The following is a 22,282-nucleotide window of genomic DNA, read 5'->3' as shown; positions in this document are numbered from 1 at the left end:
GTTCCGGGATTGGAGATCGAAGGGATTCTGACGATTCATATCCCAAGTCCGCCATTCCTGAGTACCATTCGAGGTATGATTTTGGACAATTTAGAGTTCCCGACGTTCACAGCATTGCCAGATCCACAAGAACTGATTATCCTTAAGCTCGAAATATTGCAGGGAGTCCTGGAGCTGTTGGGACCGGCGCTTATGTTAGATTGATTTGAGGAAGGTTGCCAGCTAAAAAGAAGATTACCTAGAGCCGAGCGGAAGAAGAACAAAATTAGGGATTTTTCCGTTGTAGAACGAAGAAAGTTAGGGAGGGTTGCCTAAGTTCACGAAAGAGACATTAATGAGAAAGAGACTTATCCTTTCAGAGACTGCATTGGACATTGAGCATATTCCGAAGATGGCAGATCCTGTAAACCCACATCGTAGGGCTAAACTGATAATAGGCACATTGATCGGAGTTGTAGTAGTCACCATATTTGCGGTAGTGATCAGTTCCTACATGGTGGCTCACAGGCAAGAGGGGAAGGTTCAGGGAGCACCCACACCTATTACCCCAGGGCAGAGTGGTGTCAGTATTAGCGAACAGGAATTATCGGAGTTGAGAGATGTTCGCAGACTTCACATGGATTTGTCAAAGGGTGATTTTAAGCTTAACGCGTATGCAAGGTTGCTGTATGAGTATGTTGATGCGATGGATGTGAAGGATTGCTATGTGTGCATGCAGTTGCCTGCTTCAGTGGATGAGGGTATCAAGTATCATCATCTCCCATTGACTTATGGGATTTCTTGTAGTATATGGCTCAGTTTATTTTATGACAGGAGACAGTTCGAGTATTTCTTCTCAAATTTTGACACGGTACTTCCCGAGGTGCCAGCAATCAAGCATTTGAATAGATATGATCTGGATAAGAAAGAGGACAGACTCCTGAAATATTTTAGACCGACTGTGAAACTGGATACGGCGCATGCTCACAGGAATAACCTGACATGTGCGTTATCAGAGATAGAGAAGAAATTCATAGACCAAGTAGAGGACAGGTATAGAAAGTTGACCGAGACACGACACACCGGAGATAGCCCAGTAGATTGGACGGACGAGGAGAGAGCTCACAGATCTAAGGGAAGTTATGGACCAATAGCATTGGATGAGGCACAGAGAGGGAATTTGTGTATTGCACGGCCTCAATCCAAGACGGAGAAGGTCGCAGTAGGACATAGCATTTGTTCTCAGACGTTTACAATGGAAGCTTATGCTAAGAATTTTATGCAAGGTCCAGTAGAAGTAATCCCGACAGTGTATTATGTTTGTGGGACGAATGCTTATGTCAGACTACCCGACAATTGGTATGGAGTATGCTATTTGGCTATCATATTCCCGAAGATTTATCACACAAGGGACTTGGAGTTGTTAGAGACGAAGCGACCGCCCAGGAAACGTAGGGCTACAAATGCCGGTGCAGTGATTGGGGACATATACGGAGCAATGATACCTAGTATGGGTGTGGTGTTGAATGATGTGAAGATCCGAAGGTTGGCGACTGTAGTTGATGAGTTGTCTATGAACACGGCGAGATCTTTGATATTGGTGGCTGGAGAGATGTTGTCGATCCGGAATATGGTTTTGCAGAATCGCCTTGCTTTAGATGTGTTGTTAGCAAAAGAAGGCGGAGTCTGCAAATTATTGAAAGTTCAGGAATGCTGCACGTATATTCCAGACAACTCGAAGGAGATAGGGAAGTACATAGACAACATAACGACGATTCACAAGGAGATTACGGATCTGACGGAGGTGAATGTGTGGGAGAAGATTGGATTAGGATTTGGAAGAGTGGGAACTTGGTTTGCGAATCTGGGAAGGGGATTTCTAGGTTCAGTGTTGAAACCAATTATTATTGCCGTGGTTTGTGTGATCTGTTTGTGGGGATGTGTGAAGGCATGGAAGTGGTATCAAGGAGGCAAGGTTGAAAGAGCTCTAAAGGCAAACGAGAGGAGGTTGGCAAAGCTCCAGGAGCAGCAATATGAGAGTCTTAAGAAACTGGAGGGAGTCCGACATGGAAATGTTATGACTAGCACGGTTTAAATCAGTTCTGAAGAAGGAAATGTAATGGTGTGATGACGGATGTCATCAAAGGGGGGAACTGATGTAGCGTTTAAAAGTTTGAGAATCGTAGGGGTGCGTTATATTCACTGTTAGTCGGCACCCGCATATAACCAAATGTGTACTCAGGGATTTTGTGTGCAATGTATTACAACTGTATAACCTATATCGATTTTAAGTAGAAGTGCTAGCTATGTACAAGCACATGGTAAACGTAGTAGAGAAATGTATAGTGTTTAGCTACGGGAAATGCAATGTGGTGTTAGAAATGTGTACCCCAGACTTCGTGTCTGTAGGTTGTTTAGGTTGACCACACATGAAAGAAAGACGTAAATGTCAATACTGTGATTGAAACCTGCTTGTGTAACCGAAGTAGTGGCCAGAATTCGCATATATCGTTGAGGCGAAAGGCCTGGTATTTTCTTATGTTAGCCAAGGGCAATAGGCCAAAAGGGATTTATTCCAGTAGAGGTTTTAGGCTGTAGTAAATTGCAACTTAAAAGATGTGAAGAATGTCTGCTTTGCATGATCTCACCCCAGGTGCAAGGACAGTTGCTCGTTAGTAGAGAAGCTCTTTGTTCGTAATTTGAATTATGTAGAGAAAGCCAGACATGGGAGTGTATTGGAATGTGCCAATCGTAACTCCTAGTGCGGATGGCGTCTGGGACTCAAGGCCAAGCGATGGACGATGGAACTGGACAGCGATCTGTGGAAAAGTACTGAAAGACGACCCCGGAAGGAGAGGAGGCGCAAAGGGCGTGTTCGGAGACTTGGGGTACTGTATTAGGGACAGCGCCCCGAGGGTGGAGGCAGAGCAGAGCGGGGCAGCCCAAAGCAGAGGACGGCTAGGCGAAGGGTAGAGGGGGCAATTTAGACCAAGCTCTCCAAGTGAGGACTTCTTAGGAAGTTTCGCTCTGACACCTTTATTCGATGAGGGTCTCAAGGGATTGCTAAGTAGGGATGTCATCTAGTGCAGAGTAGGGACAGAGATGGTATGGTTCAGTGTCCCTAGTATCGACATTTGCTTGGTGGTGTTCTACCTCATGCTTTTAGAGATTGTACTTTTAGTTATTTTTAGCCGTATGCGGATTCTCCGTAGAGTAGCTTTTGTGTTAGTGCCTATGTACTTGTTGTGCCTCGTATTGAGGACTCTGTATCTGCAAATCTTTATGCTGATAATAAAAACCAGAGAGCCAAGAGATTAAGTCTCGAGTCCTTGATTATGGAAAATTGCAGACTGTAATTGTGATAACGGTGATTTTCCCTCCATGCTATTAGGCAAGTAAAAAGTTCCATCTGACCAGAGTGGGTACCAGTAGATAATTGCGAGATACTAAAATAGGCCGGAGCACAAGTGTCTCCCCCTCTGCTTGCAGGCCATGTGACGTGGGTCTGGCAGGTGCCCCCCCTGCCTGCAGTCCGTGTGACGTGGGTCTGGCAGGTGCCCCCCGCCTGCAGTCCATGTGACGTGGGTCTGGCAGGTGCCCCCCCGCCTTCTGTCCATGTGACGTACGTCTGGTAGGTGCCCCCGCCTGCTGTCCATGTGACATGGGTCTGGCAGGTGTTCCCCCAACTGTCTGTGGTCCATGTGACATGGGTCTGGCAGGTGTTCCCCCCCCCCACTGCCTGCGGTCCATGTGACGTGGGTCTGGCAGGTGTTCCTCCCCCCCGCCTGCGGTCCATGTGACGTGGGTCTGGCAGGTGTTCCCCCCCCCCCCCCCCACTGCCTGCAGTCCATGTGACGTGGCTCTGGCAGGTGTCGTTCCCCCCCCAACCCCGCCTGCGGTCCATGTGACGTGGGTCTGGCAGGTGTTCCCCCACCCCCTGCCTGCGGTCCAAGTGACGTGGGTCTGGTAGGTGTCCCCCCCTACTGTCCATGTGACATGGGTCTGGCAGGCGTTTCCCCCCACCTGCTGTCCATGTGACGTGGGTCTGGCAGGTGCCCCCCCGCCTTCTGTCCATGTGACGTACGTCTGGTAGGTGCCCCCGCCTGCTGTCCATGTGACATGGGTCTGGCAGATGTCCCCCCCGCCTGCGGTCCATGTGACGTGGGTCTGACAGGTGTTCCCCTTGCCTGTGGTTAACCCCCCTGCCTGTGGTAAACCCCCTCCCGACTGCTGTCCATGTGACGTGGGTCTTGCAGGTGTTCCCCCCCAGCCTGCTGTCCATGTGACGCGGGTCTGGCAGGTGTCCCCCGTCCCCCCCCCCGCCTGCAGTCCATGTGACGTGGGTGGGTCTGGTAGGTGTCCCCCCCTGCCTGCTGTCCATGTGACGTGGGTCTGGCAGGTGTTCCCCCCCGCCTGCCTGCTGTCCATGTGACGTGGGTCTGGCAGGTGCCCCCCTTACTGCCTGCAGTCCATGTGACGTAGGTCTGGCAGGTGTTCCCCCCTGACAGCTTTTCATGTGACCTGGGTCTGCCAGGTGCCTCCCGCCTGCTGTCCATGTGACGTGGGTCTGGCAGGTGTTACCCCCGCCTGCCTGCTGTCCATGTGACGTGGGTCTGGCAGGTGTTTCCCCCCCCCCTGCCTGCTCTCCATGTGACGTGGGTCTGGCTGGTGTCCCCCCCCCCCCCCCGCCTGCAGTCCATGTGACGTGGGTCTGGCAGGTGTGTCCCACCCGCCTGCAGTCCATGTGACGTGGGTCTGGCAGGTGTCCCCCCCCCCTGCCTGCAGTCCATGTGACGTGGGTCTGGTAGGTGTCCCCCCCCCCCCCCGCCTGCTGTCCATGTGATGTGGGTCTGACAGGTGTTCCCCCCCCCCTGCCTGCCTGCTGTCCATGTGACGTGGGTCTGGCAGGTGCCCCCCTTCCTGCCTGCAGTCCATGTGACGTAGGTCTGGCAGGTGTCCCCCCCCCCCCCCCGCCTGCCTGCTGTCCATGTGACGTGCGTCTGGCAGGTGTCCCCCCCCCCCCCCGCCTGCTTGCAGTCCATGTGACGTGGATCTGGCAGGTGTTCCCCTCCGTCTGCTGTTCATGTGATGTGGGTCTCTGGCAGGTGTCTCCCTCCTTGCCTGCAGTCCATGTGATGTGGGTCTGGCAGGTGATCCCCCACGCCTGCTGTCCATGTGATGTGGGTCGCTGGCAGGTGCCCCCCCTGCCTGCAGTCCATGTGACATGGGTCTGGCAGGTGTCCCCCCCCCCCCTCTGCCTGCTGTCCATGTGATGTGGGTCTGGCAAGTGTCTCCCCCTCTGCTTGCAGGCCATGTGATGTGGGTCTGGCAAGTGTCTCCCCCTCTGCTTGCAGGCCATGTGACGTGGGTCTGGCAGGTGTCTCCCCCCTTGCCTGCAGTCCATGTGGCGTGGGTCTGGCAGGTCTCCCCCCCCCCCCCGCCTGCTGTCCATGTGACGTGGGTCTCTGGCAGGTGCCCCCCCCCCCCCGCCTGCAGTCCATGTGAAGTGGGTCTGGCAGGTGTCCCTCCCGCCCCCTCTGCCTGAAGTCCATGTGACGTGGGTCTGGCAGGTGTTCCCCCCAGCCTGCTGTCCATGTGACGTGGGTCTGGTAGGTGTGTCCCCCCCCCCCCGCCTGCTATCCATGTGATGTGGGTCTGACAGGTGTTCCCCCCCCCCCCCCCGCCTGCCTGCTGTCCATGTGACGTGGGCCTGGCAGGTGCCCCCCTTCCTGCCTGCAGTCCATGTGACGTAGGTCTGGCAGGTGTCCTGTCCCCCCCCCCCCTGCCTGCTGTCCATGTGACGTGGGTCTGGCAGGTGTCTCCCCCCTTGCCTGCAGTCCATGTGACGTGGGTCTGGCAGGTGTTCCCCCCCCCCCCCCCCTGCCTGCTGTCCATGTGACGTGGGTCTCTGGCAGGTGCCCCCCCCGCCTGCAGTCCATGTGAAGTGGGTCTGGCAGGTGTCCCCCCGCCCCCTCTGCCTGCAGTCCATGTGATGTGGGTCTGGCAGGTGTTCCCCCCAGCCTGCTGTCCATGTGACGTGGGTCTGGCAGGTGCCCCCCCCCCCCTCTGCCTGCAGTCCATGTGACGTGCGTCCGGCAGGTGTCTTCCCCCCCCTCCCCCCCCGCTTGCAGTCCACGTGACGTGGGTCTGGCAGGTATTTCCCTCCGCCTGATGTCCATGTGACGTGGGTCTCTGGCAGGTGCCCCCCCCCCCCCTGCCTGCAGTCCATGTGATGTGGGTCTGGCAGGTGTTCCCCCCCTGCCTGCTGTCCATGTGACGTGGGTCTGGCAGGTGCCCCCCCCTGCCTGCAGTCTATGTGATGTGGGTCTGGCAGGTGTTCCCCCCCCCCCCCCACCTTCAGTCCATGTGACATGGGTCTGGCAGGTGTTCCCCCCGCCTGCTGTCCATGTGACGTGGGTCGGGCAGGTGTCCCCCCCCCTGCCTGCAGTCCTTGTGACGTGGGTCTGGCAGGTGTTCCCCCCGTGCCTGCTGTCCATGTGACATGGGACTGGCAGGTGTCTCCCCCCCACCCACCCCCCGCCTGCTATCCATGTGACGTGGATCTGGCAGGTGTCTCACTGCCTGCTGTCCATGTGACGTGGGTCTGGCAGGTGCCACCCCCTGCCTGTCTGCTGTCCATGTGACGTGGGTCTGGCAGTTGCCCCCCCCCCTGCCTGCTGTCCATGTGACGTGGGTCTGCCAGGTGCCCCTCCGCTGCCAGGTCCCAGTCAGGGGGTCCACCAGTCCTCTCCAGAGCAAGCCGCGCCATTGGTTAGTCACCACTCACCTTTACCGCACAGGACTATTAGGATCTGGTGATAGTTGGTCACGTGGCCTGGGTGGTCCTTCTACTAATTCTATTCTAGGGGACTGTGCAATTGTATCCGGCGGACACCAGAAGAATTCTGTCTCGGTGCCATCAGTCTGATGTTAGGAGTGACTATACCAACACTTTACCCCTTGGCGGCTTCCTACAGAACCCCATATTTGGGCCGATATCCAGTTCCGTTTCGGGGTCCGCCAGCTCACAGTATATCTGACAATAGTAATTTCCTGTGTAGCCATCGGTTTGCACCGCTAATGGGTCTTGGTGAACTGGATGGACGCTTCATTGGTCCCCGGAAGAGGAGTTTACCTGCTGACCTTGGTCAGTTTGCTCCGGGGCGGGTGGGCGAGGCCTTTTCACGCTCTCCTTTAACTGAGGTTTGTGCTGCCACACAGGAGCCTTCTACGGCTGTGTGTGCCCATTATCTGCACCCTGCACCCCTTTGACCACTGATGCCAGTCAGGGGGCTGTATCAGGGGGCAGGATGCAGAAGGGTTATGTGGAGGCAACTATTATACACTTGTTCATTGGAATGTGGCCGGGCTTAAAATCAAGATTACAAGTCCGAACTGGCTGACTTTCATAGATCACTTTGATACACCTGTACTATTTCACCTATAACGTGCAGAGTAAGTAAGTAAGTACATTTTTATTGTTTGGTCAATTAAAACCTTAACAATATAATCACGTAAAAATAGAGATTTAAAACATTATAAAAGAGAAAAAGCAACAACAAAAAAAAATCACTGTACATCAATTTAAAAACAAAGAAGGAATTTAGAAAATCGTAAAATGTCATTGCGTAACAAATAATTTACCATATTATTGTCCTTTTTCTGATATCAGTCCTGGTAACGAACTTTTGTGTGCCTGTGCAGAAAGTTTCAGAAATGTGATCAATTTACAGTTTAGTTGTGTGTCCGATGGATTTAAGCTTGCAATTATTGCGGCTCGACAGGACCTGACACCTCTGTCATTTAAAATCTGTCTAAGAAGAGTGACTCGAGCATTGTGGAGTTGATTACATATGCAAATAATATGAATAAAATCTTCTTTATGGTAACCGCAAAGTCAACAAGATTTTGGCCCTGTTGGAAGGCGGACCTCTGGGGAGTCGGCGGGACCACCCAGTGGGCCTCCTTCCTGCAAGGAAGTAGCCGAGCGCCGCTGAGAAGCCTCCTAGGAGAGGTCCTTCCCCTATGATCGTACTAGCCCAGTAACACCACCACACAGGACTTGACACTGGTATCAGTTCTCATATATTTTTATCGGTAATTATCGTAGGCTTCTTTGGCAATATGTACAGGTGGATCGAGGGATCCGAAAAGAGTCTCAATGTCTTTGTGGGGAAGGGGTAGCGGGACAGTCTTAGTACCAGCCTGGTACGGGGGTACCCTGCGCCCAGGTATTAAGCCTCAAGCTGGGAAGGACTTCGGGAGTCGGAGCGTCGGGTGCCGGACACAAGGGCGGCTCGAAGAGGTCGAGCCGCGACAGAGTCAGCAAGGCTCGGGGGGTCAGTTCAGCTAGCTCGAGCCGCGACGAAGTCAGCAAGGCTCCGATGGTAGTTCCGCTAGGTCGAGCCGCGACGAGGTCAGCAGGGCTCCGATGGTAGTTCAGCGAGGTTGGGCCGCGATGGCGTCAGCAGGGCCCCGAGGTTTCCGTGAGGATCTTATTCTCAGCAAGGTGGAGCCGCGACGCAGTCAGCAGGGCTCGAGGTACAGTTCCAGGCAAGAGTCTTTTCTCCGTAGGGTCAGCCGCGATCCGATCAGCAGGGCTCTCGACTCCAGGATACATCTACTGTCCTGGTGCGGGTTCGCCCCAGATATAGGTCTGGAGCCCTTTGATGTCCGGACCCTTGCGTCCGGGGGGCGGAGAGGCCGGGCTGGGAGAGGCCAGACGCCCAGCGGGAGAGGCGCCAGTGCCCAGGGAGGCCGGAGAGCGATCGCACCCAGGCGTTGGGGGACGGTGGGGGTCCCATCGAAACTCCCCTCCTCCGGGAGCGGGGGATTGGCCACATGGTGCCTCCTGGCCGGATCTTGGTGCCTCGATGTCGGGGTTTCGCTGGGGCCGCGGCCGGGGGGAGCCGGGTCACGTTGGCTGGTGCGGGTAGATGTGTACAATCCAGGGGGGACCCCGAAGGGTGAAGAGGTCCCCGGTCGGCCTGAAAAGGGGGCCAGGACCACGCCATGAGGCCGGGTCCAACAGGCGTCCCCCCCAGCCGAAGGCAGGGAGAGTCACCCATCTCCTTGGGGGTTCTCCTCGCCAAGGCGGAAGAAACGGGACAGGCCGTCTGCATTGGCGTGGTCGTTGCCGGGCCGGTGTTCCACTGTGAAGTCCATCCCTTGCAGAGAGATGGACCATCGCAACAACTTCGGATTCTCTCCTCTCATTTGCATTAACCACCGCAAGGGCCGGTGGTCGGTTTGGACCCGGAAGTGGGTGCCGAAAAGGTAGGGCCGGAGCTTTTTGAGGGCCCATACCACGGCGAAGGCCTCTCGCTCGATGGTGCTCCATCTCTGCTCTCGGGGCAGCAGTCGCCGGCTGATGAAGGCCACTGGTCTGTCAAGGCCTTCTGAATTTACTTGGGACAGGACCGCCCCAACTCCGTACTCCGAGGCATCGGTCTGTACTATGAATTCCTTGCTGTAGTCGGGGGCTTGCAGCACAGGAGCGGTACAAATTGCTGTCTTGAGGGTCTCGAAGGCCGCCTGGCAGCGGGGCGTCCAGTTCACCTTTTTGGGTTGCTTCTTGGACGTAAGCTCCGTGAGGGGTCCCACAATGCTCCCATAGTTTTGGATGAACCGCCGGTAATAGCCTGTGAGGCCCAGGAAGGCCCGGACAGCGGTTTGGGTGGCTGGGGGCTCCCAGGCCTTGATGGCATCCACTTTTGGCTGGAGGGGAGCCACCTGGCCGCTCCCCACTTGATGACCCAGATAGGTCACGGATCCCTGGCCTATCTGGCATTTGCTGGCCTTTATCGTGAGTCCGGCCCTCTGGAGGGCGGCCAGAACCTCCCCGAGGTGCCCCAGGTGCTCGGCCCAGTGGCTGCTGAATATCGTCCAGGCAGGCGGCGCTGAACGCTTCCAGCCCGGCCAGGACCTTGTTCACTAGTTTTTGGAAGGTCGCTGGGGCATTCTTCATGCCGAAGGGCATCACCCGAAAGTGGTAGTGCCCATCGGGAGTGGAGAAGGCGGATCGCTCACGGGCGCCGGGGGTGAGCCTGATCTGCCAGTATCCGGCAGTGAGGTCGAAGGTGCTTAGGTAGCGGGCGGCTCCTAGGCGGTCTATTAGTTCGTCTGCCCGAGGAATGGGATGGGCATCGGTCTTGGTGACGGCATTCAACCCTCGGTAGTCCACGCAAAATCTGAGTTCCGGGGTGGTGCCTGGGGCGGCGGCCTTCGGCACCAGGACCACTGGGCTGGCCCAGGGACTGTCGGAAGGTTCTATGACCCCGAGGGCTAGCATCTTGGCGACCTCGGCTTTGATGCAGGCACGCACTCGGTCGGGCACCCTGTAGGCTCGGTGTCGCACGGGGGGGCTGTCCCCGGTGTCGACGTCGTGGACGCACCAGGGAGTGACCCCGGGAGTGAGGGAGAAGAGGGCAGCGAAGGGTTGCAGCAGCTGTTGACAGTCATGGCGCTGTTCCGAGGTCAGGGTGGTGAACTTATAGGTGACCCCGCATTGTTGCCATAGGGACCGCATGTATTTTGATATAAAGTTTGTTCCTCGGTCGCTCACCACCTCCCGGGGGAACCCCACTCTCAAGAAGATTCCCCTCAAGGCCCAGCCCACCACGGGGTTGTCACAGTTCGGAGAGGGATGGCCTCAGGGTATCGGGTGGCGTGGTCGACGAGGATGAAGCGGTGACCCAGGGCGGTTCGGGGGTCCAGGGGCCCCACTATGTCGATCCCTACTCGCTCGAATGGGGTGTTGACTGCCGGGAAGGGCTGGAGAGGGGCTTTGACCCGTCCCCCAGTCTTCCCGCTGGCTTGGCAGGTCTGGCAGGTCCGGCAGTGATTGTCCACGTCCCTACGCATTCGGGGCCAGTAGAAGTGGGTCACCAGGCGGCTTTATGTTTTGTCTTGCCCCAGGTGCCCTGCGAGGGGCACATCATGTGCCAGATTGAGGAGGAAACCTCGGAATCGGAGGGGGACTACCAGCACTCGACCGGCCCCTAGTTCTGCGATCTTCTGCTCGCTGTAGAGCAGGTCATTGTCCCAATAGACCCAGTGAGTTCCCGTTGGGTCACCGGCGGCCTGGGCGGCCGCCTGCTGTCGCGTCCCCTCGAGGGAGGGGCAGGTTTTCTGTTCTTGCTGGAACTGTTCCCTTGTGGGGCCCCCGTCGTGGCGTCATTGTGCAAGTTCAGGGAGTTCGCCGAGGGAGGTGATCTCGTTCTGGGGAAGTTCGGACGGCCCGGCATCCGCGTCGGGTTCCTCCTCGACAGAGGGAGGTGGTGGTTCGGGCCCCTCGGGCTCGTCGGGTGCCGCCGCTACGGTTGGTCGGTGGGCCTGAGCGGTCATGGACCGGGTGGTGGCGCAGGCCCATTCGGGCAGTCCTAGCATCCCTAGATGCTCCCGGCGCTCAACCTGGGCCCAGGGGGAACTTTCCAGGTCGTTCCCCAGGAGGCAGTCCACCGGGGCGTCGTCGCGGACGGTCACTTTCAGCAGGCCTGACACTCCTCCCCACTCGAATGGAATCCGGGCCATCCGGCACATGCTCTCGGTGTTGTCGGCCGTCCGGACGGGCCACAGTACATGAGGCAAGATCTGTTCGGGGGTCACCAGGTGGCAGCGGACAGCGGTCACGCTGGCTCCAGTGTCACGGAGGGCTTCGGCCCGGCGTCCGTTAATGGTGACCCACTACTGGTATTTCTGGGTGTTGCTCGGGGTGGGGGTTTGGGGCACCATTTCTCGGCTGCCCAGGCATACGAGGGACATGGCGGCCGGCTCCCACTCGGTGGACCCGGCGTCAGTGTTCTCTTCCTCCTCCTCCCCTTCCCCCAGGGCGGCGGCCGCCAGCTGTCGGGGCGGGGGCCCGGTGGTCCCGCTTCGTCGGTTCATGGGGCAGATGGGGTCACTGGCATAGTGCCCTGGTTGTTGGCAGCTATAGCAGGTTACCGTTGGCCGAGGTCCTGGTCGGGCTGGGGTTGTCCCCCTTCGTGCTAGGGTCGGGGACGTGCGGTTCGAGGGCGGACCCCGAGGAGGACTCCGGGGCGGCCCTGCTGTAAAGTCTCGGTTCCGGTATGACCCTCCTCCTCCGCCGCGCTGGCGGGGGGGTCCTGTGGCGTTCGGCTGGTACTCCCCCATCGAGTTCCGGGGGACCCGGGTGTTCACCCACCGATCGACCTCGGCGGCGAGCTTCCACGGCTCGATCAGTTTGCTGTCGAGGAGGTGCTGTCGCAGCTCGACGAAACAGTTGTTGGAGAGATGCTCCCAGACAATGAGGTCGAACAGCTGCTCGTAGGAGGTGACTTTGCTGCCCTTGATCCACCCTTCCAGGGCTCTGCTAAAAAAGTCGACGTACTCCACCCAAGTGGTACCGGGGAGTTTCTTGCAGTCTCGGAAGCGCTGGCGGTACATTTCTGCGGTGAGGCCATAGCGGGTGAGCAGGGCCTCCTTCATGTGATCGTACGAGGTCATCACGTCGTCCGGGAGCTGTAGCAGGGTGTCTCGACCCTCGCTGAGGAATCGTCCCCATAGGCCGGCACCCCAATCCTTCCGGGGTACCCGATGGGAGGTCATGGCCACTTCGTAATCTTTGAACCATTGTTGGATGTCGTCGTTCTTGTAGTATTCTTTGACGACATCCTTGGGGATATGTACCTTCGCCTCTGTCGGCGGAGGAGTGTCCTTGTTTCCGGGGGTGCCGGTCTCCCCCTTTTTGGACTTAAGTTCAAGCTCCTTGAGGCTCCGCTCGTGCTCGAGGGTTAGCCTTTTCTCCTCCAGTTCTCTGTGCCGGTTTTTTTCCTCAATCTCTTCTTGCAACCGTAGTTGCTCTAGGGCCAACTTCTTTTCCGCCAGCAGGAGTTCTCCGTCCAGCCGGAGTCGTGCGAGTTCTAACTCATGGGTCCGGACCCTCTCCCGCTCCCGTATCTCTTCTGGGGATAGGCCGGCTTCAATGCTGTTTCTTCCCCTATTTGCCGGGGCCGTGGTTGGCTGTATGGCTACGTTTAGTTCTGACGTTCCTTCGCTTTGGGGCAATGCTACTTCGGACTCTACCCAGGCTCTTAGGGCTTTCTGCATGTCCTCTTTTGAGCCTAATCCGGTGGTCGAAATGCCTTTGTCTTTACAGAACTGTTTGAGTTCTTTGTGGGTGTATTCCTCCAACCGTTCTTGTTGGAACCCCACGGTCGTGGTGGTCTCCTGGCTGCTCATGGTTATTCTGCGTCTGGTTAGGTAGCGGGTGAGTTACTTGTTGTACGATTTGCGTCCGGCTCGGATCCCGTCGCTGGCCACCAAATGTTGGAAGGCGGACCTCTGGGGAGTCGGCGGGACCACCCAGTGGGCCTCCTTCCTGCAAGGAAGTAGCCGAGCGCCGCTGAGAAGCCTCCTAGGAGAGGTCCTTCCCCTATGATCGTACTAGCCCAGTAACACCACCACACAGGACTTGACACTGGTATCAGTTCTCATATATTTCTATCGGTAATTATCTTAGGCTTCTTTGGCAATATGTGCAGGTGGATCGAGGGATCCGAAAAGAGTCTCAATGTCTTTGTGGGGAAGGGGTAGCGGGACAGTCTCAGTACCAGCCTGGTACGGGGGTACCCTGCGCCCAGGTATTAAGCCTCAAGCTGGGAAGGACTCCGGGAGTCGGAGCGTCGGGTGCCGGACACAAGGGCGGCTCGAAGAGGTCAAGCCGCGACAGAGTCAGCAGGGCTCGGGGGGTCAGTTCAGCTAGCTCGAGCCGTGACGAAGTCAGCAGGGCTCTGATGGTAGTTCCGCTAGCTCGAGCCGCGACGAGGTCAGCAGGGCTCCGATGGTAGTTCAGCGAGGTTGGGCCGCGACGGCGTCAGCAGGGCCCTGAGGTTTCCGTGAGGATCTTATTCTCAGCAAGGTGGAGCCGCGACGCAGTCAGCAGGGCTCGAGGTACAGTTCCAGGCAAGAGTCTTTTCTCCGTAGGGTCAGCCGCGATCCGATCAGCAGGGCTCTCGACTCCAGGATACAACTACTGTCCTGGTGCGGGTTCGCCCCAGATATAGGTCTGGAGCCCTTTGATGTCCGGACCCTTGCGTCCGGGGGGCGGAGAGGCCGGACTGGGAGAGGCCAGACGCCCAGCAGGAGAGGCGCCAGTGCCCAGGGAGGCCGGAGAGCGATCGCACCCAGGCGTTGGGGGACTGTTGGGGGTCCCATCAAAACTCCCCTCCTCCGGGAGCGGGGGATTGGCCACATGGTGCCCCCTGGCCGGATCTTGGTGCCTCGATGTCGGGGTTTCGCTGGGGCCGTGGCCGGGGGGAGCCGGGTCACATTGGCTGGTGCGGGTAGATGTGTACAATCCAGGGGGACCCCGAAGGGTGAAGAGGTCCCCGGTCGGCCTGAAAAGGGGGCCAGGACCACGCCACGAGGCCGGGTCCAACAGGCCCTTTATATAACCAAGTAGGCTGATCTGCTATTGATGGTAATTTCCCGAAACGTATCGCTATTAGTTGCTTTTTCAAGTAAATAGAAAATGTCACGTTCAGATAATGGGCGGGTGCAAGTATCTTATAGTTGTTAATCACCATCCAAGAGTGCAACCTTGTCCTGAAGATGTTTTTGTCGATTAGTAATGAAAGAATTTTTGCTACTTTATTTATTTATTGTTTGTTTGAAGCTTTGATAAGACAAGTTTTTATTCCATAAATTTTTTGTGCAGGTTATAGACAGGGAATTGTTTAGATATTGGTTGTAAGGTGATTTCCTGTTATGTTCTACTTCGGTCCAAAGGGCTTTATTAATTGGTGATGATCCCACATTCAATTTCAATCTACACCAAAGCTTTATGGTGGCATACATTCTCCCTATTGTTTCATTTTTTAGGCCAAATTCAAGACGGACCTGTGCTGGAGAGGCTGAACGATCTACCTGAAAAACTTTTTTTATACACGTGGAAACTATTAGTTGGTTTAGAAGCTCTGCATCCTTGCCGTAAAAGGTGGTACTGGCATATGTAATCGAAGGGAGAATTTTCGCCGTCATTACCGCTAGTAATGGTTAATATGATGGACCTTTCAACTTCTTTGCAAGTTGACTGAAGGCGAATATAAGTGCGCTAGTTCTCTGAGTCATATACGTTTTCTGTTCTGTATAGTTTTGTAGGTTGTCTATGTAAAACCCCAGATATTTGTAGTTCTTAACTTCCTCTAATTGACTGTCATTAAGCCAGATGATCTGTTTACTTCTCTGCCGACTTCCAATCACCATTGTTTTTGTTTTTGATGTGTTTATCTCTAGTTTGTTCTCTGAGATATAGTCTGATGTTTCGTTTAAGAGTCTTTGAAGACCGATCTTTGTTAGGCTCATTAGCACCACATCGTCAGCATACGAGAGGTGCGTGAGTGCTAGCCCACCTTATTTCGGTGGATGAGAGTTAGTACAGTCTAGCCTCTGTGCCAGGTCGGAAAGGAACAAATTAAAAAGATGTGGCGCCAATACACAACCCTGTTTGAGGCCTTTTGTTGTGGTTAGCTTTCTTGATAGTCTGCTGCCATCACCTATTTTAATTCTTATCCATGTGTTCGAGTAGAATAATTGTATTCCCTGTATTATCCTTTCGGGTATATTCCAGGTTCGCAGCTTTTTCCAGAGGCGGTGGCGGTCTACACTGTCGAATGCAGCCTTTAGGTCTATGTAACAGAGGTAAAGTTGTTGTTTCCTCTGTTTACATTTTTTTGCCATTAAGGATAAAGCTAAGATGTTTGAGATTGTCCCTATACCCTGCCTGAAACCTGTCTGATTCACTGGGATAAGATTATGGCTGTCTGTCCATTCCTTAAGATCTTCCAGAATGAGTGCAGCGTGATATTTGGCTTCGACGTCCAGGAGGGCGATTAGCCTGTAATTTGATGGATTCTGCCTATTTCCACCTTTGGGGATGGGAGTCCGTATTGAACCCTGCCAATTCGATGGAATACAATTTAGGAGCTCTATTTAATTATATAGTTTGAATAAGTGCTTGCTCCAATATGATAAATCATTTTTAAAAATAGCTTGTGGGATTCCATTAGGTCCTGGCGCCCCCATCCCCTCTGCTCGTCTTTATTATGCGTTTTATTCCGTCTACTAACAGGTTTTCCTTTGCATTTGGACGTGCAGAGGTTTTTCATGTTATTCGTGTCCTGCTACGGCCTTACCCTATGGGAGAGCTAAAGGGGGGGGGAGGGGGTGGTCTCTGTATTTGGGTTAAGTCTCGGAATCAAAGTTTCTGTTGTTAACACAGTTAGTGCTTGTCAAGGATTGTTTTAGTTCTCTCAGTTTTTCTTTGGTTATATTCTACAATAATGATTTTACTAATTCCCACTGTCGTTTGTTTGATGAGTGACTCCATTTTATTATGGGTCTGAAACTTTTGGTGATGAGTAACATCTCCCAGTTACGAGTTTTGATATGTGGGAAAATCTGATAGGGACATCTAGCCGCAGACTCCGTAACTTTTCAATTCCCTCCAGGTGCCAGTCTGGATCCGGAACTTTTTCAGCAGTACTTCAGCGTGCCAGGGGATGGCATTGTATGACTCCCACGATGACGTAGACTACGGTCATGACGTCAGTGGAGCCATATAAGTCCCCTCTGATGCACAGACATCAGTTTCTTCTTTTCCACGCTGTAACACGGATGTGGAGAAGCAGTTCCCCGTGTCGATTTTTTGACCTACCTCAATAACTTGGTGGTCGGTGGAACAGTGTGCCTTTTCTATGTCTACAGGTTTCAAGCCTAGTGGGTCTTGTAGCCGACATAAGTCGGTGACGGACTCACATACTATTTGTATGTGGTGTTTAGGAAAGCACCACTGTGAGAAAGTGGCACTGTATATACTGTTCCCAAATAGGTACAGCGTGTACAGAGTCCACAGTTCCCAGAGGTTTGGCAGAGGCTAAAGTTAGATATAACCTTTTTTTTTTTTTTAAACTTTCTATTGGCATTTGTAGTAAACACATAGCAAATATATGCACTTATGGACTTACAGTAAACATGTACCCTTGGATCATCGTATACAGATGTTACTAGTATAGTCAGCGGATCGCACAGGCTTAGAGGGTCCAGGGCTGACGCGCGCTGTGGATGCCGCATTATATGAGGGCTGCTGTGTGGATCCATCTTCCCTGAGTGAGTTGCCCCTCAGGTCGTTGAAGCGCGGCCAACTAATTACTATTAATGAACTGGGGACTTGTAAACTGGGGAGTGCACCATATATGGGATTATAGACCTTGTGAGACTAACGTCGGAGAGCAATGTCCTAACTTATCGTCGTGCTAAGTTTTCGCTGACGCGGGGAAGAGTCGGGGGAGGAGAGGTGTAGGGGTCGATGGCGGGAGTATAGATCCCTGTTTGTGTAGGGGCCGACCAGGGTACCAATTACAGTTTCAGGTTAGGGCCCACCGGGTGCCCGGGCCTCCTGGTCACCGCTCTCCTGAGTCGAGGAGGCCTCCTGAGAGCCAGCTATTCGCGGGCCCGCCGCCGGTGGTGCCTCTTGTGTGAAGGAGTGCATCAGCATCGCCCAGGACAGGGAAATCGGGTGTTTGCGGTGTCCCCGGGCTTCCTCCGTCCGAAGCAGCGTTTCCTCCGCCTTCCCCCATTTCTTAACTGCCCCCACCCAGGCCGCCAAGGGAGGTCCCTCCGGTGTTTTCCAGTGCATAGTGATGCATCTTTTAGCCAGGATAAGTCCCAAGAAAGCAAAACGCCGCTCCACCTTCTTATTCTTGTGTCGCCCATGTATGCCTAAGGTGCTGGCCTCCCATGTGTATAGGTCCTGCAACCCCGTAACTGCACGAATCGTAGTATGCACCGCTTCCCAATAATTATAAAGTGTCGGACAATCCCATAGCATGTGTATGAAAGAGGCAGCCGGCTCGAGACACCTAGGGCAGGCGAACGGTGTATCAGGAAAGTATTTCTGCAGTTTTTCGGGAGTGAGGTACGCCCTGTGTAGAATATGTAACTGTATGTTCTTGAAGCGGTAATTACGGGACACCTTTTTTGTGTAGTCCAGGGCCCTGATCCATTCCCTGTCGTGTAATGGCCTGCGAAAGTCCTGTTCCCATTGTTCCCTGAGGGGTGCAAGTGTGGGTTGCCTTAGGGTTCGTACGGCCTTGTATATCCAAGTAACTAAGTGTCGTCCGGGTCCCATCTGCAATATCGCGTGGATGACCGGGGAGTTAGATATAACCTTACTCTCTAAAGTGGTAGCTTGGTCGAGCAGTAAGGCAGTATCAGAGGACAGTGTAAAGCATTTGTTGTACACACTCAGTCAGCAAATGGTCTCACACACTCAAGAACTGAACTCTAGGTCAATGGTTATATAAAAAATATATGGTTGTTTTATTTTAGAACCAACAATAGGTATTAAAATATACTTTCTCAGAATGAGATGCTTTAGTTATATACTTTTGCAATATGCAACTGACTTTTGTAGGTAATAGTTACAGGTTGTTGCAATAAGCCACACAATTTCAAACACAATAATACATTGAGCTCAATGGAAGTTTTTAAGTTATTTGCAAAAGATTACTTTCAGGATTACTTTTCTAACTCCAGGACTGGATCCTAGATTCAGTCCTGGGCCAGTACTTGGAAACAAGTGAGTAAAGTCGACTTAGTTACTGTTGTGATTTTTAGGCAATATTTTGCTATTTTAAAAGTTGACACTTAGAAGAAATTTCATAGAAAAACAGTCAATGAGTCCCTATGGGAGAAAATTCAAGTTACAGGTATAGTATGTTCTCGTTACTTTTGTAATCCAGTACTGTGCTCCTAGGCTCAGTACTGGGACCTCTATCTAAAACAGGTAAGCAATTACGTTTTCACAGTTGGTACGATTTTTAAAGAATATTTGTAGTTTGCAAAAATCGACACACAAGAAATTTCACAGAAAAAACAGTCAATGATTTCCTATGGAAGAATATTGGGTTAATGGTAAGTACGGTTGTGAGTACTTTTCAGGGTCAGTGCTGGGCACCAAGATCCAGCACTGGGATCTCTCCTAATAGCAGGGGAGTATTTTTGTTTTCGTTACTCGGTTGATTTTAGGTGAATGTTTTAAGTTTTAGAAACTCCACACCAGTTACCCTATGGAGGAAAATTGGGTTATCGGCTTTTGGGTAAGTACTCGACTGGCAGAGTTCAGGTTCTGGGCACAGACTCAGGGGTCTCCCAGGGTCAGGTAAGTACAGTTGTTACACCCTCAGCGGCACAGGGGCAGCTGGGTGCAGAGTGAGTTAGGCCCAATGTTATCCTATTGAAGGCCGGGGGGCCTTGGTTGGTGGCTGCTGACTAGCAGGCCACACGGCTGTGGCAGCTGGGCTCCTGGGCTCCTGGTCACTTGCTCAGGGCAAATGGGGAAGTAGGTAGGAGTAGAGGTTACACTGCCAGGGCCACTCGGGCGGCTGGGTGCAGGGTGCTTTTGAGCCTTCGGGCGCTCAATGGATTGCAATGGGAAAGCTCCAGGATGAACAAAGACTGCAAGCTCGGGGACGGAGATTTTTCAGGTGCCACCACCACTTCGAGAGGTAAGTTAGGTAGCTGGAGGATAGGTAGGTACCCAGGAGTTGGGCATAGGGGGCCGCAGGGCGCCGGGTGCAGGGGTGCCTTTTGATGTCGGGAAATCTTACCCTCTGTTGATCGCGATTGGGGGGGGGTACCTGGTTCTGAGGCTGCAGGCATCGTCAGACGCGTCTAGGTGAGTCCTTGGGTGCCAGATCCGGGGTCACAGTCGCTGGGGGGACGTCCTCTGGGTCTTTGTCCACTCCAGCACAGGCCAGGCTTGGCGGGTGCAGAGTGTGCGGTTCTGGGCTGATGCCAGGGGTTAGAACTTGCTTTGAGCAGAGCCACTGCTCATGGGAGTCCTAGATGCTCAGAGTCACAAGGTAGCCAGGTCCTCCGGGGTTTGTGACGTTGCTGGCCACAAAAGGTGCCGGGATGTAGCAGGAGCAGGTTCGAGGATCGACAGGCCGGTAGGGCTGGGGCCAAAGCAGTTGGTGTCTTCCTCTTCTTAGCAGCTGCACGGCAGGTCTTCTTTCTTCTTGCTCTTCTTTGCTTTTTCGGAATCTGGAATCTAAGGAAGGAAGGTTCAGGGTGCCCCTAAATTCTAGATTCAGGGGCGTTACAGGTAGGTAAAGGACAGGGACCAATGGGTCCCTGCCCTGGGGTGGGTACACCCCCTATCCTTCCACTCTCCTGTTGAAGGGGGGCATTAGCCTAGTCCTGATTGGGCAGGACTTTCCATCTTCAAGATGGCGAGTGCCCGGAGATGTGCTTCACCTCGCCTCCCCCACCTGAGGGGTGGGGTTGGTAGAGGCTGGCACATCCCCTGTCCTTACTTGGGGTTTCCGGCCAGTCTTCCCGCCAGAGTGGGGCCAGAACCGGTGGGGGCCAGTTGCTGAGTACAGCGAGTGGCCTGGGGAAGCTCACAAAGGCGGCATGCCTTTGAAGCTTCCCCCTGGCCATCCTGGGGGAGGAGACCTAGCACCTCGCCCAGAATGTGCCTTGTTGCAGACCCAGCAGAGCAGGGGCTCTCCACCCAGGGGTCCAGCAACATGTCTGCTGTGTGGCAGCCTAGGCAGCCTCTCAGACCAGACATGGATTGTAGGTTAGGTTTCAGGGGGCATCTCTAAGATGCCCTCTGTAGTGCTTTGTACATTAAATCTCACACTGGCATCAGTGCGGATTTAATGTGCTGAGAAGTTTGATACCAAACTTCTCAGTCTTCAGTGTTGCCATTATGGTGCTGTGGAGTTCGTGTTTGACGAGCTCTCAGCACCATATACTCTTAAATGGCAGCACTGCACTTACAGTGCCCAGGAATGGACCTGGGTACTGTAGGGGCACAGGGCTCATGCTCCTGTGCCCACACCACTGGCATAGGGCACCCAGCTAGGGGGGTGGCTGATGTATGCCAGGGCAGTGTAGGTTGTGGGCATGGCACACAGGGATGTGTGCCATGTTGACTCTTTGTTTTGTCTTGTACCCAGCCACTCAGCCTGCAAGGGCAGTGTGTTTGTGTTAGGGTACAGGGCCTCTAAGGTTGCACAATAAGTGCTGCAGCCCTTAGAGACCTTCCCTGGTCACAAGGCCCTGGGTACCTAGGGTACCATTTACCAGGGGCTGACATGTGGCCAGGGTTTGCCAATTTGGGTTTGAGGTTTTTAGGGAAGGCACATAGGCCGTGGGCACCTGATTGGCAGGAGTCCAGGGCACACTCAGTCAAAGTACATTCAGCAAATCAGCAAAAAGTGGGGGCATAACATGCAAGAAAGATGGCACTTTCTCACAACCACAACATGCAGGATTGTGGTTCCTGCCAGTAGCTTAAACTGAAGTTGCTAAAGGAGCGGCATTTGAAATTGATGGTGGCGCGCTTGTCACAGTTCTTGTCGGTTTCCCAACCTCAGTCTTCATTATCCCAGGAACAGCATTTGCGGGGTCGATCTAGGAGCCGAAATCGTTATAGAGGGCATAGTTCTCTGGGGAAGTTGAAAGGTAATGCAAGGTTGAAGTCCCGGCATTCTCGGACTCCTAACGGTGTGGAGACGTCTCCCATGGCTTCTCCCGCTTGACGGTTGAGGAGGCCGTACGCTACTCCGCACCGCGTCTCCCCGTGTTTCCGGGAGTCAGGGCGTCGATGGCTCAGATAAGGGAATATTATAATTCCTTGCACCTCATCTTTGGGAACCCATCTCCCTCTGGAGTGTCTTTAGGACCCAAAGAGGTGAGTGGGGCGCCGTCGGAGGCTTTGCCCTCGGTGACGGTTGAGCCGTTGGGAGTCCATGGATCAGCGCCTGTTGACATCAGACGGCGCAGCTTTGGCCCACGTCCACAGTCCTTTGGGATCTCGGCCTACAATGCCGGTCTTCGATCAGCCAACTCCAAATCCGACACTGACGTCCGTGATGGCGGTCGAAGTTGTTTTTCCTCCACCATGTAGGCGTCGTACAATGTCCGATGGGGAGTAGACTATTTAAAACTGAGGGGACTATACAGGTTTTGATTCCTTCTCAGTAACAGGTTGTGGAAAGACAGCCTGTGTCGATTGAGGCAGGGGTTTTTCAGCCCATTACTGACATTAATATGCCTCAGATGGAGGGGAACTGGTTGTCTGCTCTGAGGGAGGCTAGTGGCCTGGATTCTTCACCAGCTTCAGGGTTGTTGTTTCCTCCTGGCCTTGCTAGGGAGGCAAGTTCCTCCTTTGCAGACATGATAAGGAAAGTGGCAACAGTTTTAAACGTGTCACTTCCTATGGTGAAAAGGTCCACAGACCCTTTGATTGGGGTCCTTTTCCAGGGTAAGG

The sequence above is a fragment of the Triturus cristatus genome, chromosome 12 (genome assembly GCF_964204655.1).
Source record: "Triturus cristatus chromosome 12, aTriCri1.1, whole genome shotgun sequence".
In the NCBI taxonomy this organism is placed as follows: Eukaryota; Metazoa; Chordata; class Amphibia; order Caudata; family Salamandridae; genus Triturus; species Triturus cristatus.
The sequence above is the reverse complement of the archived record's forward strand: the minus strand, read 5'-3'. Positions refer to the sequence as shown.